The sequence below is a fragment of the Motacilla alba genome, chromosome 1, assembly GCF_015832195.1.
Source record: "Motacilla alba alba isolate MOTALB_02 chromosome 1, Motacilla_alba_V1.0_pri, whole genome shotgun sequence".
Classification (NCBI taxonomy): domain Eukaryota; kingdom Metazoa; phylum Chordata; class Aves; order Passeriformes; family Motacillidae; genus Motacilla; species Motacilla alba.
Genome location: NC_052016.1, coordinates 78874130 through 78889599, shown reverse-complemented (window position 1 = coordinate 78889599; position 15470 = coordinate 78874130).

Below are 15470 nucleotides of genomic sequence, written 5' to 3'. Positions count from 1 at the left end.
GCCTGAGATTCTTATCTTATATTCATTCAGAGCAAATGTCCTATATATTATCTGTTCAGTAGCATCTGTTGGAACAGCCTGTTTTTCTTCATCAGCTCTAAAGGAAAGTTAAACTTCTAAGCGAGAGTCTGAACTTAGATTATATTAACTCTCTCATTTGATGAGGAATTTCTATTGTGAGCAGGACTGCAATGTGATCAAGAATCTTGGATAGCCATGAGAGTGTTAGTGCATAACCATGTATAGATCATACAAATTTATTAAAAGGTATCTGCGCACGTTACCCCACAGAAATTTTACACAACATCAAACTCTGAGCTATAATCAATCACTCTTTCAGCCATTCAGCTCCACAGCATATCCTCCATGACAATGCAGTAATTTCATACCAAATCAAAATAAAACATCATCATTCATATTTAGATATGATGATATTTGGGATAATAATCTATAATGGGAAAAAAATAAATTTTATTAGATCAATTTACATGGGAAATATTGACAGATTTTCAGATATGCTAGATACTTTTATTCGAAGTTTGACATTACTTCATGGTCTGAAAACAATCAGACTTTAATCAAACCAATTTCCAGAGCTGATTATGCCTCAAAAAGACTGGGCTGTGTAAAGGCTACCCTTCATTTAATCTACTGAGCTATTAGCTGAAGTGTCATAGATCATTTCATTGCTGTGAGAAAGAAGCAGCATGTGGCAGGAGAAAAGAAACACTAAAACAAAACAAAAAAACCTCAGAAAACCCTTATTCATCAATCCAACAATTACTCAGATCGAACTGTCAAGGAGTGACAGAAAATGACTTCTCAGGTAAACCTAGATCAATGTTATGCTAGCTGTTTAAACAAATGCAGGAAATCATTCAATGCTTTTAATGACTTAAACTTTTACCTGAAATTAGACAGTAGGTGGTAGGAAAGGCAAATGACACAAGTAGGGCATTTCCTATGGGAAACTCTATTGAATGCAGGAACTGCTAGACTCTGCAGTGTGAGGTTTCCCTCTCAATGGGATTGGCTTTTTGCTTATTAAGGCTGTGCACCTCAATGCTTTTAATGCAATTCCTGTCTGAAAAGGATTTGACACTTTGCCTCTATGTGTGTGTGCAAAGATGGATGGATGGTGCTTTTCAGTGGAATAAAATAAAATAAACTTTAAGATCAGAGAAGCTACTAGCTAAAATTTTAGCTCTTATAACTTCATCTGCCTTTTTAACTTTTTTTTTTTCTCTCTTTTATACCTAATACAATTTTTATGAATATGTTGTAGTGTTCTTCCATGTCTGGGGACATTATTTTATTGAAATTAACTTTGAGGTTTTTTTTGTATTGAAGAAACAGATCTTCATGTTTCTCATGGACAGGTTTCCAGCTGCCTGTAGATTTGGAAGGGAAAATGCTAAACTAGTAATGAAAAATCTACTTCTAGAGCAGTGTTTCTCAGCTCTTGCATCAATAACACAACAGAAATGGGTGAGGAAAGTTAATTTGGTTTCAAAAATACTTAGCTAGCTAATACAAAATCAAGCAAAGAAAACCACAACCTTTACATTTTCATTGCATTTTATACTTCTCATTCAACCAGTCTTTGCCAGTTTGTGAAATATAAGGAAAAATAACTACGCTTATTCACAATATACTCTTGCTTTCATAGTACACGCAATTCCTTTGTTGTTTTCTTCAACTAATAGATCAACACCTTGGAAAGGCTGAGAATCATTTACCAAGCAAACCATCAGCGACTCTACTCAGTTGATTTGTGACAGTCTTTTACATAAAATAACCCTGCACAACAACTGTGGAATTCTGTAACAAATTACTCAATTTTAGCAGGTAAACACAGAAATTGCTTGAACGCCTTTTAATAAAGAAGTTAGTTCAAGTTTGGCTATGGAAGTTTAGATTATAAATATTATTAATTCTCTTATCTCTCTTTTATATCTTTAAGAAAAACTGCTGTATGGGAAATGATGTCAAGTTCCATAATGTAAGCTTAAGATTTTTTGAATCATCTCATCATAGATCAATATGACTTTTTTGTAACTTTGCTTGCTTAGAATGCTCCAGGGCTCATTGGGAGCAAACCTCTAGGAAAGAGAGAGTGAGAGATCCCTTCCTCTATCAATGACCAGTAAAATTGCGATTTTGTTTTGCATTCTGAAATGGAGTATTTAAAATTGGTCTGATCCTGTTTAAAAGCATATAAAGTATGAACAAGACTTACTTTTAGCAAGGAACACTTCTCATTTCCCTTGCTTGCCTTCCCTTCCTTTTCATTTTCCTCAGATTCTTTGTTATAGTCCAAAGAGAATAAAAAAGAGTGCTGAAATTATTCCTCTGTAGTTCTCCAAGGATAAAAGGGTCTATTTGAGCTTGAACCATAGGCTATAGCTCTGACTTCTCTTTTTCTGGAATCCCAGGTTTAAGGTTCTTCACTGTCCTTGGAGATTTTTTGTCCTTCTAAAATTTATCTTTGACTTATTCATAGCCTAAGAAAAAGCAAAACAAAACAATGTTTCTTTTATGAATGAAGCTCAAGTATGCAGAAAAACACCCTTATTGGGGAAAAAAAAATGTGCTGTTTTTCTGATTGACTTCTACAGTAATGATATACACTCAGAAGCTAAAAATAAGGGAAGAAACCTACAAAACAAAACAGCTTAGTTTTATCAGTATTACAACTTTATGCTTACATATGTGTGCAATGCTTTCATGAATACAAAAACTCGGTGTTTTTATTGATAATGCTAGGAATTTTTTTAATTACAGAGATGATTTTCTATAATTGATAGCAATTTCTAACACATTCTAATTTATTCATTTTCTCAGGAATGTTCTTGTAGAGTTCCTGTTTTAAAATTCATTTATGGAAGGATTAAATTTAGTAAGTAATTTCCATAAGTATATGTTAGTTCAAAGAAATGCAAAGTAGACTCAATAAGGTGATATTTTTATGGAGTGATTTTCTTCTTTGGGCAAGATACAATTTTGAACAATGCTGATGTTAAAGTAGTCAGTTCTCTATTAAAGGACAACTTAAGAATGAGGAACTAGGTAAACATCTCAGATGGGAGTAGGTGTTTAGGATATTGACTGGTTGAATTTCTAAAATACAGTCTTTGCTTCCAATTTTTCCTTCTGTTTTTCCTATTGATTATTTGTGCAGCAATACCCTCCAAAAGACCCTAGAGGGAAATCTTTCCTAGCTTGGAAAGCAACAGTGAGTGCAAGTTCTTGTGACTGCAAGAAAATGGTCTAGTTGATACGGATTAAGTCAGCAATAGCCATTTTCATATTCAGTTCAGATTTTTAAATTTCTCCAAGTCAAGGGGAAAAAAAAATCCAAAAACCAGCTCCTTCCAACTAAAATTTCTCCCTCCTTAACAGAGAAAAATTTGATTTCCCTTCAGAGCAGACACTATCATCACAGTGATTTATGAATTATAAAATGCATGATCATCGATAGAAGTCAAGCTTGAAAATGGGTATTCACCAACACACAGAAGTCACCTTGTTTTATGACTAGTGTTTTATAGAAAGGAAACTTTTTAAGTTATTATAACCGAGGAGAATTTTAATGCTAAAAAGCAAATCACTATGTTCCCTGTTTCCTGAAAACAGCCTATTTCTTTAAAAATTTATTTTTTTTAATTGCCTACTAAAGGGATTCACAGTTACCAGACAGATATTTTTGTGTGCAATAGTTAAAACAAGTCTAAATGTGGTAGTTGTTTGTTTCTTTTTTCTTTTAGGGAATAAAAGTTATTTCTATTTGAGAGTTGTTGCATTCCCCCCCCCCCCCCCCCCCCCCATTCTTTTTATGACAGCCTAATTTGTGGTATAATTAGTAATAAGATTGGATTCTTCAATGCCATGATTTTTGTTGTATAATGAAAGGCAAAAAATCAGTGTACACAAATAATAACCCAGCCTTCCCCTTTTACAGTTACTAGTTCTTGGAGAAACAAATACTGCAATTTGTCTCTCCTCATCTTCATTGCTGTGAATGACTTCACTACTTCCCTTAGAGACAATATTTTTTCCCAACAGCTGTTTTAAAGCATTCATTGATTTTTTTTTATTTTGAACACTGTGCTATGGATAGTTGTGGAGTTTGATGTGTGAAATGGAGATTAAAAATAAAGTTGGTTGGACAGGTAACAAGCTCATTAATGTAAAACTTGAGGTATGCTGCTCAACCAGAGTTTGCTTTGCTTTTTTTTTTTTTTTTTTTTTTTTTTTTTTTTTTTTTTTTTTTTTTGTGCTTTGATCTGAAGAAAAATGACCAAAAGAAAAAGAATTGATGACTAAAAAATGCTTGGGCTCAGATCTCACAAATTAAACACACCTGGTTAAGTATTAAAGAATAAAAAATAAAAAATCACCTCTTCAGATTATTAGGTTGTCATGCTTTTGTAAAACATTTTACTAAAAAAAAACATTAGAAGTTTCTTAAAATTATTGGGGAAAAAGTAATAAAACAACTCAAGCAATAATATTTGTTTGACAAAATGTATTTGTTCTTCCCATCTATCTTCCAGAGGCAAGCATGTTCTGGTATTTGAAAATTTTAATGTTGCCACCATTATTCTACTGCTGGCAGCTTCATTTCTTGTGCTACATAAGTAACATATATTCCAGACTAGTGATTTCTCCTCCTACTCTTTCCTTCTAAAATCTGTTTTGCATACTAGGAAACAGATAAATAAAACACAAGATGGCATTTTTAATTTTTTTATATAAAATTAGGACTTATTTCTTTAAAATTAATATATTAGAAACCACATATATTTCAACTGAGTTGAATTTAAGGAAAAGCCAAAATGTAACTATTCAGTGACTCGGAAAACACTGCCTTTGTTTTAAAAAAGCAAGAACCTGATGTGCTTAATGTGGCATGACTTTTTTTCTTAAGGGTTCAAGTATCTTTTTGTATTAACGTCTTATCTCTGTAATGTATTTTTTGAGTATCCCAGTTCTTATCACAGTGAATTAGATGGGCAGCATCTTGGCTAGTAAGTGATTTTTTTTTTTAATTGTATACCCTTCTATGTCTCTGGAGCCATAAGACACTTCTTGAGAAAAAAAGCAAGACTTGTGAAATCACCCAAAAAATTTGGTAAAAAACAAATATAACAAAAATACTTTCCAAGCAGTTTCCTGTGATTTAGCTCTTTGATTTCTACATGAGTTTTCTTCACCATCATTCAAGGAAACGAATTTATTTCAATGGATGTCACTTTCTGCTCCTATTTCTTATAATAAGCACATTTCTTCCAAACTGCCTGGGAATTTAAATATAGCCAATATTCCCTAAGAGTGCTATCAGTGCATTTTTGTAAGCTAACTTGAGATACCTTGAAGAGAAGTGATTCAGGTCTTAGTTTCTTATGAGTATAGACATTATCCTCACAACATTGCTCTAAGTATTGCAATCTCTCTTCCTACAAGGCAAAATAATAAAATTAGGATACAGTTACTTAAATTCAAAGTACAATCAAATATTTTCTTATAGGGCTGGGTTTTTTTGTGATTTTAACTTATTTAATATAGTATTTATAAAAATGCATTGCCAGTTTACATGCAGATAAGGACAGTAAGACTGTTGAAGTAAAGCATAGATGAAAAAGCTTGTAAACTTGGTAAAATAAACTGGTTTTCTGGTTCTGGCCAGGACGGGGTTAATTTTTGCAGAAGCCAGGAGGGGGGCATGGCTAGGAAAAAGAGGTTATCTTGTGCCACCCCAAGTCATTGCCTGTTGTCCAGAAGAAGGGAGTCTCTATGGGGGAGAAGGGGTTTCTTCTGGTGGAGTAAAGCTAGACAGGGCGGTGGTGTATTGTCTGTTGTCAGAGGGTTTCCTGTGTGAATCATTCATCTCTTGTACCCTCCATTCCCAGAAAATTGTTCTCATCTCAACCTGTGATATTTGCCTTTTGTCCCTCCAGTTCTGCTCCCTTCTGCTGCAGCAAGGACGAGGGAGAGAGGGAAGCGGGATATGCAAGCAACCTTGCATATCTCCCAAGCAATGCAAGGTTGGGAGATGCAGTGAGAGCACTAATGGGGAGTACCATTGTTAAAGCACCGCATCTGGATATCTGTATACAGACAGCTTGGAAAAGAGAGAAAGACGCTCATACAAAATTATGTTATGGGCTTAAATATGTTAGAAATTACTGTTCGGTAATTAGAATGAAATAAAGTTCCAAAAGTTATGTAGCAGAAAATGAATCAATGTTTACTTTTTGGTAATTACTGATTTTGCTCTCAGTAAATCTCTGAACAGACTTCCAGAGCAAGATTCATCTCACCTAAGCTATGGTGCCTGCAGGGAAAATGGCAGTGTCCGAGCTTATCACCTTAAAAATCTTCTGCAATCAATATGGAAAAAAACCCAAATCAGAATAACTTTTTAGACTTGGTTCATCTGACCTGTAGGAGATACTTGCATTAGAATGAAATCAGCCATAGTCTAATGAAGATCTTTTTTCCCCCACTATAAAGGAAAATTAAGATGATGAGTGTGCATTAGTTGTACGTAGCCCAAATACCTACTTTTGATCATACGAATCATGTTATAGCATGTTACAATCACCGTAACATGGTTTTCTCACAGTTTTGTCTGCATCTCTAATGTATTAAAAGGATTTTAAAGAATCTGTTTATTCTCAATTTTATTGTTTTCCTTTTGATTGATTATGCTTACAAGAATGTTAGTAGTAGTAGTTTTATTTGGTAGAATAAAACTGTAAAAGACAATCCCATGCTTAGGACACAGGCGTGCCACTAATCTTGTGAAGGCAAGGAGAATGATCCCATGTGGATGTGGTAGTGTATAATTATCTATCATGTGGAATTCATGTTTTTCTGCCAGGCATCTGTTGATAGCTGCAGGGAAGTGACGAGTCCAAATTAAGAGGACATTTGAGTATGAGCCAGGGCACTCCTTTTAATATCTCACTATTGTCACTTTTGCTACCTGCTGCACATTTAACCTCTCTGGCCCTAATTTCTTCTCTTGTTTTTGGGGTGTTTTTTTTTTGTTTTTTTTTTTTGTTTTTTTTTTGTTTTTTTTCACAGCTCTTCACAGTTCACAGCAGAAAAGAGCTCTGCTTTAGGGCTGGGTCTTTATACACCACAAAAATAATAACTGTATGTAATATACTGTATTAAAAATTTTTGATGAAATATCTAGTTTATGGGACTGCCCTCCAAGATGAGTCTTCTAGCAGCTGCAGCATTAGAAACATACTGCATTTCCCAGGTGCAGAAAATGTGTTGTGCTAAATGAGCCATTGGTCTAATCAAAAGGAACTCTAGATCTATTAAAGGGAAGATCCGTTAATGACAAGTCCCTGCTGCAAATGAGGTCACTTCACAGCCTTTCACAGTATAAAATAGAAATCAATTTCATTTTAGGAATAATAAAATATAAAGGAACCTCGTTTTGTCGTTAGAAAGGACTCAAAGATTGAGATTGTATTTTCTTTTAAGGTGAACTCTTACAGCAGCTGAGCATAAAAATGAAGTGCTGGAAATATTTGTAATATTTATAATGTTTAAAATTGTTACCATTTACATACAACTCATTGTTAAGAGCATATGTAAAATGAAGGTATTTCTGAACTGGAGCAGTTCAGAACAGAGAGTTTAGTTCAATTTCTCCTTTCCTCTTTGTATTCATGACTTTAAATATTGCAGAGCTGTTCTTGCTGGTTCTCATTCTGCTGAATCAGCTCTTACAGAAGCATCATTGTTCTTGGAGACTGACATAGGTTACAGACTGCTTAAGAAATGTGAATTAGGTGCACTGGTGCATAGGAATGAGCAGAAGAACTTAAAAGCTTTTTTTTTATTATTTTGTCCAATCAACTCTGCTTGTCTCTGTAGTGCCTACATCCAGATTAACCCCAAGCTTCAAAGGCTTTTAACAAAGCTTCAAAGCAGGCAATTTATGCATCATTATTACCTTGTTTGGAAAGTAAACCTCTTACTTCAGGGTGCAAACATTCTTTAAAGGGAGATTGAAATCTAAAACATAATATTACAAGAAATTGAATATAATGGTGAAAAACCTGGTACTTCTATCCTAGTAATTTTTTTTTTCTTTATGGCTTTGACACAAAGTGCTTTGCATTTCTTTTCAGGTTCAGTTTGTCATATCACATAAAGTACAGTGAGATGCATATTCCACATAGGCCTGCAGATCAGTTCAAGAGGTCACTATACAGTTTCAGTTGTTCATTTCCATGCAGAAAAAATGAAAGCAATTAAGATGAAAGAAGCTGATGTGATATAGTTGTACCTCTGCAGAACAAGTATTCTGCTGTGTAGATTAAGTGGGCCACTGCATGATATCTCTATGAGATTAAAAATTACTGCGGAGAAGACAGACTCATGGGTTGTCCAATGATCCCCTCCTTATGGTTACATATCAGTGAAAATCAGCATTTTTCCTGCATTCCCAGGACCCCTTCTTAAATGCCCATGTTTCTTCTAATAAAGAAGCAAGTCATATGAATATCCATGCTCTATCTGCATTTCAACAGGCTGAGACATGATTAACGAGTGATGTTACACACTTTTATCCTTATGGTGCTATTCAGTGGAATTCAGCATTCAGGTGGCAAGGTGCATTTTCTGTAATGATTAACGTCTGTATGGTTCCAAATACACCAGTATTTCCAAATCACAATGTGTCTGTTGCAGATGGACTCTTAGTCAAATAACTTGGCATCTGTACAGTACAACATAACTGCCTGAATGAGGATGTACCAACTGGGATTTTTCATCAAGTGACCAGACTGGTACAATACTGATATAACCCTTTATTATCTACTGGTGATAGAGAGTGTGAGTATTAGAGGTATCTTAATGTTCTGACCAGAGAGAGCTGCAATTTTCTGAATGTGTGTTTATTTATTTAAATGTGATTTCCCAATATTCTGAGCACGTATTTGAAATTGAAATGTAAACATTTAAAAATTGACCATGCCTACATTTTGCGAAAATACTAGTATTTCAATTGACTGTAAGGAAATTGAATTACAGCAAATCAGCTTAAGACCCTTTAAATGGTAAATGAGAATACCCGTGGAAGAGTTTGATGTAGTTAAACTAGTCAACTTTAAATTTATTTGTCTGAAAAATTCAGATTAATTTAACTGATGGTCCTCCATATATCAAATATGTTTTGCATGAAAGGTGCAATTATAGAATGATATAAGGGTCTAGATTGGAAAGGACCTCTGGATACCCTCTGTGGAAAGCAGGTCCTTAGTCTAGGCTAACTGTAACCTGGTCAAACTGTCTTCAGTGTTTCCAACAAGGAAAAGGTCTGACCACCCTGTCTGATGTTTAACTGTCCTCAAGATTGATTTTTTTCCTTCCATCTAAATGGAATTTCCCCTGAATTGACTCATGCCTATTATTTCTCTCTCTTCACTTTGAAGCCTTTTGAAAAGAATACCTCCTTCTCCTCTATAACTACCATTCAGGTGATGGAAAACTGTGATTAGATCCCTCCCGAACCTTTTCTTCCCACACAGGTCCTTTATTTTTCTTCATACATCAAATTCTCCCATGCTCCTGTCATCTTGGGCCTCCTCCTCTCATCCCTCTCTGTTTGATCTGTATTTTTCTTGGGGGGGGGGGGGGGGGGTACCAAAACTGGGCACAATATGCTTCATTTGGCCTAACAAGTGCTGTGTGGAGTGAAACAATTCCTTGTGGTGCAGTTGCTGGTGCAGTCACTGAAATTGTTTGTCATTGCTGCAAAGTCACGCTGCTAACTCACATTCAGCTCACTGTCCATCAGCAGCCCCAAATCTTTTCTATCAGAGCTGTTCCCAACCAGTCAGCCCTCAGTCAGTACTATTGACTGAATTATTCCATCTTGGCTGCAGGATTTCACATTCTACTTTATGTTAAACCTTATGCAATTCCTTTTAGCCTGACTTTCTTCACTTGAGGGCTCTGCATTTTACCTCTTCCATCCAGTGTTATCTATATCCTGTCCCAATGGTGGTATCAGATGAAATGCTGATGATAGTGTAGTCAGTGCCATCACCCAAGTCGTTTTAAAAGACCCTGAGGAATCCCACTCATGACCGTGAGAGACACCAGCTCACTTTGAAAATTTAAAAAGGTTTATTAAACCTTAACAAAAATAGAACAAAGGAATACATAAAGAAAAAGCTACAGTGCTGGGAACAGCCCCTCATGCATACCACCTGGCCAGTTCATCTTCAAGATGGATGCTCAGACTTTTATATCCCTGGGGGGTTGCATCAGCCAGCCCTGGCCCCTCCCAAAGTCTGTCAGTCAGCTCTTCTTTGCAATTCATCAGTGGAAACTGCTTTCTTGTAACTTGATTAGAGGTCAGGTGTTGCCATGCCACACCCCCTAAGCAACCAGCTTTTCCATTCCCAACTGCCCCATGCAAAGGACTCATGTGCTTGCCTTCTTTTACCTGTCCTAGACAACCCAAGCTGTCTGATGGCAACAATAGAGGGGGGGAAAGGAAACTATGGGGAGAACAGAGGACATCTAAACTACAATAGCATAGCTATACATCATTAAAGCTTTTCTTAACATTCTCACAATAGTTATCTTTTAATTGCAAGAGACAATAATTATGCATCTAGAACATGACCAACAGTCAGTTTGACTCTGAGATATTGATGACTTTTTGAGTTCAGCACTTGAGACACCTTTCCATCCATCTTCAGCCTGATTTGTCCAGGCTGTCTAACCAGCTTCAACAAGTATGTGAGAGATTGTGTCAGATATCCTGCAGTGGTCAAGGTAAATGGATATCCGCTGCTCTCCTCCATTCATCAAGGAAGCCATTTCATCATAGATGGCAGTAAGACTGGCTCTGCACAATTTAATGTATGTAAACCTGTTTTGGTGCTTTCTAATCTTCTTATCTTTCATTTGTGTGGACAAATTTTCCTCATCTATTAATTCTATTATATTCCCAGGAATGGCTATCTGGTCAGAATTTTTTCCTATATTTTTTTTTTCCCCAGTTGTTGATGGAAATATTTGACTATTTATTCATCTGTGTTCTTCAATTTCCATGAACTTCTAAAAATGGCAGAGGAGGTTTGCACTAGTATCTTCAGATGTCTTCAGATTCATCCCATCGCATCTTAAAAACCTCTTCCTGTACAATTGCTACAGATGGTACCTAGCTCAATCCTCCCTTGCTGTCAGTGACTCAGCATTTGCTTTTCCATTTCATCTTGGAATGGAGACTTGAGAGCTGACATCAACCTTAAAGATCGAGGTGAAAATACGACTGAGTACTTCTTTTCTGTGTCATTTCTAATTAAGTTGCCACCTCCATTCATCAGCAGTCTGGGTCTTCCTTGTGCTTTCACTCAGTACTAAACAACCTATAGAAGTCTCTCTTTCTAGTTTGAGCTCCAGCTGAACTTTTCCCTTCTTAACTTCACATCTGCAAGCTCAAATAGCACATTTTGTATTTCTCTTTAGACCTGTGTCCACTTTCCCATCTATCACCTCTCTTTTATTGTATTTGAGCTCTTTGCATGCTGTTTAACAAGAAGTCTGGTTAATTTCTTTCTAGACCTGCTCCTTTATTTTTTTTTTTTTTATTTACTTTTTGTTGCCTTCACTCCAAATTAGGGGTTTGGACAGATTTTAGCAGGCTGTCTCTGAAAATTTCTCAGCACCTTTGCTCACCATGGAAGACTCCCACAGGAGTCCTAACAGTTCCCTGAGCAAAAACTCTCCTAGGAGCTGAAATCTGTTCTTCTGAAATCTAAGGTGTTTATCTTGTTTATTATTATTACTATAATTTTGAGTGAAAACTTTAAAGTGAGGAGTAGGAGGAAGATTCTATGTTGGAATTCATGTGTGTTTGTGTCTATTTGTGAGATATAAAGTAATTTTGATATTTGTGGTATTAATTACACACACACTACACATACTAGTCATAAGTATTTACCATTACTTCTGAACTGAAGTGCCTCAAGAGTTTAAAATAAAGGGAAACTCTCTTCTCATTCTAACTGACATGTTTCTTTGCTTCTTCTGCTGAGTCTGGATCATATTGGCTGGTCTTGTGTTTAGAACATTAAAGGTGAAAATATTTCCCTTTTAGTAACAATATCTAATTAAAGAAACAATAAAGAACATTTGTATGGTAAAAGCAACAAAGAAATAAAGTTTCCACATGGAATTTTCAAAACAGTTTTTAAATTAACAGTAAAAGCTTGAGTAGTATAATGTAAATTGCAACAATTCACGGAGAAATTCAGTTCACAATGAGACAAGTGACTGTGAATGACATCCATTTCATCTCAACTCATTTACAAGTTGGGTATTTAGTCCAAGTCAGGTGTTTATACTCTCCAAGTAATCAATGGAAAGAAAGAAGGATTGAGTCATCCAGAGAGTAAATAATTCATTTTTAAACAGATATCTATTAGAACCATGATAAATATATCTCTGGAGGTGCTGCTCTCTTTAATATCTGTGGAGGAAATTTAGATGAATAGCAAACACGTCTAATTTGAATTTGTTTAAATGAGGTGAAAAGAATTTCATTACCTGTGTGAGCTCTTCATGAATAGATATATTGCATGAGAATCTTATAAACTGTTTACTAATACCCTGAACAGTGTCAATTGGCACACTGAAAGAATCCATGCAAACAGCAGTATGATGTTGATTCCCGGCAGATTCTTTCAGTTTTGTTCCAGAGAAAGACTGATTATTTTCTTTAGTTGAATTAGATTGAACTGCTAAATATTTTAAATTTAGATTGTTAGAATTATGAACTAAGATATTCTCTGCATGCACATTCCCCAAGCTATTTCCAAATTCATTTCAGATTAGAAATCCTTTTTTTATATCTAAATTATGTTATTCAGACCACTTTATCTATCTTTGCTCTTGATTGTTGTAATCACTCACTTGACCTTGGAATTTTCACTATGAACAATAGGAAAAAAAAAATGCAGCTATTGCAACCATTACTTGTAATCCCTATCCTGTTTATATTATCTATCCTCTCATTCACTGCACCAGTTGTCATTCATTTTTTTGTACAAATACTTTTAGTCTTATAGTACAGCCTCTTTAGAATTTGATCTATTTTGCTGCTATCTTATTAAATACCCTTCCTTATCATTCACTAATTATGTTGTCATACTCCATACTCTTATGTCCCAATTTTCCAAGTTGCTGCCCTTAAGCTAATGTCCCAATTGCATAGTGAAAATTTCAGAAAAAAAAAATAACTGCAAGGCACAAAATTTAATGAAGGGGTTAATTGCTCTGGTTAAAGGAACAGATAATTTCTTCTAAAACCACTGATGTTAGACCTCTATCTCTTCTATAAAACCATTTATGTATTATTGTGTATGTAATTAAAATATGCAAATAAAGTCCCAAGTAGAGCACTCCATTACTTGACAGTGTCCAACCAAGCAGCAGACAGTTGTCAGAGAAAGTAGACATCTACAAAAACAAGTTTGATCACTTTCATCTGAAGCAACAAATATATGTTACCAAAATCAAAAGGAACTTTGGCTAACACACTCCTTCCTAGCTAGGCTGAAGTGTGTTTTTGGAAAATATGTGATTTGGAACCACTCAAAGAGAGAAATGAAAATAAACAAACAAAAAATTCTTAGAAGTTTCACCAAGGAAAGGAGCAACATACCTAGCATTCAGATGATATATATTAAAAAAACAAGTATCTACTCTTTTGTTCCCTATTAAATATTGAAGGCTGAACACAAGTATTCTGCTGTATATTTGGAAATGGACAGTCAACACAATGACCTGAAATAATCTTTAAAATATTTTTTTTTCTAGCAAATGGTAGGAAAAGGACTTTCAAAAATATTCTCAAACCTCAAAAATACACAACATCAGAAAAGGTGTGAATCCATCAGTAAAGGGAAAAAAATCTAGTGCTCAGATTTCAAGGTTTTTCTTCTAAGAATCAGCTCAAGAAGTATAACTAAAATATCAGTTTAGTGTTAATTTATATGGACTCTTTCAGAAAACCACACTTCCTAATCCAAAATGCAGATCATTCTGACTTTAAATTTCTCTTCTTTAAAAAAAGTCAATAGAGACAGACTCTGTAGGAATCTATTTTCAGACATTAATGACACCTTCTCATTGCCTATGAGTGATTGTTTCAGATAATAGAAATTTATAGTTGGATTTAATGAATTCCATTTAATGCATCACATTTTTAACAGAAACACAGTTATTGTGCATGAAATACATTCATATTGTTCTAAGTAACTCAGGTAATTTGTTAAGCCAAATAAAATACAGTAACAATGGGGAAAAAAACCCCTTATTTCTCTTGCAAATCAAGCAAAAGAGAGGTTTTTGTGTAATATTTGCTGGATTACTGAAATCTATTCTATATAGATTCTATACAGATCTGCTATCATGACAAAAGACAATAGTTTTGTAGGGGTGTTAATTTTTATTCACTTTCTTTGCACCAATTCATGTAAGTAAACTTTAGTACTTCCCACTTGAGCGACCCATGGATATGACACATTTAGATACAACCTTTGGAAATCAAGAAACATGGTGCAAAATTTCATGTTTCATTCTGGTAAAAGGTGCTTCTGTTCTGTCTACATTTTAACAGGAATAAAAACGTTCTGTACTTTTTTACTACCTGACCTTTTCTATAAAGTTTTGGCTGGAATCTTAACTGTCACAAACGTACCTTCTCCAAATGATCTTAATTTGAGCTAGTTCAGCTGACGCTTTCATCACTGGTGTATCCATTGATTTCCATTTACTGTGTTAGAGGTGAATTGTTCTGTTGAGCACTTTAATTTCTTTTTTCGTGTGGCTGCAGTACTGGATGCTGTGTCACACAAAGCATCAACAGATAATGGGCCATATAGCAAGGCCCCTATAGCCAGAGTTAAACAAACTAGCTTGCTATTCTTAAGCTGTTGCGTTTCAAAGTATGAAATTCAGAAAGCATTTTGCAGTCAATATTCGTGCTCTATATGACTCTATTTTTCCATCCAACAATAATTTGAAATAAAAAGGGATGACGAAGTATTGTTCAGACAACAAATCCTGATGGTTTCTGCTTTAGAAAAAGCATTTTTTTAATTTCTATTTCAGTTTTGCCTGTATTGGTTGGTTTCCAAGGCAATATTACTCTATTTTCAAACTCTGTTCACATAAATGTTCAGACAACAATAGAGTTTTGACACGTGGGGGATACTGAAAAGTATTTGATCTCACACGTCAACATCATTGCTCTCATAATTCTCTTGTTACTCTGTGCCTTATAACTGCATAGCTGTCTTAAAATTAGTACGTGTCAAGCTTACAGCAAAAGTTACTGCTTCTGGATGCTATTTCTTTCATCAGGATTTTCATAATGTGCTCATTTATAACAGCAGATAGCATCCATTCCATTTCCTCTG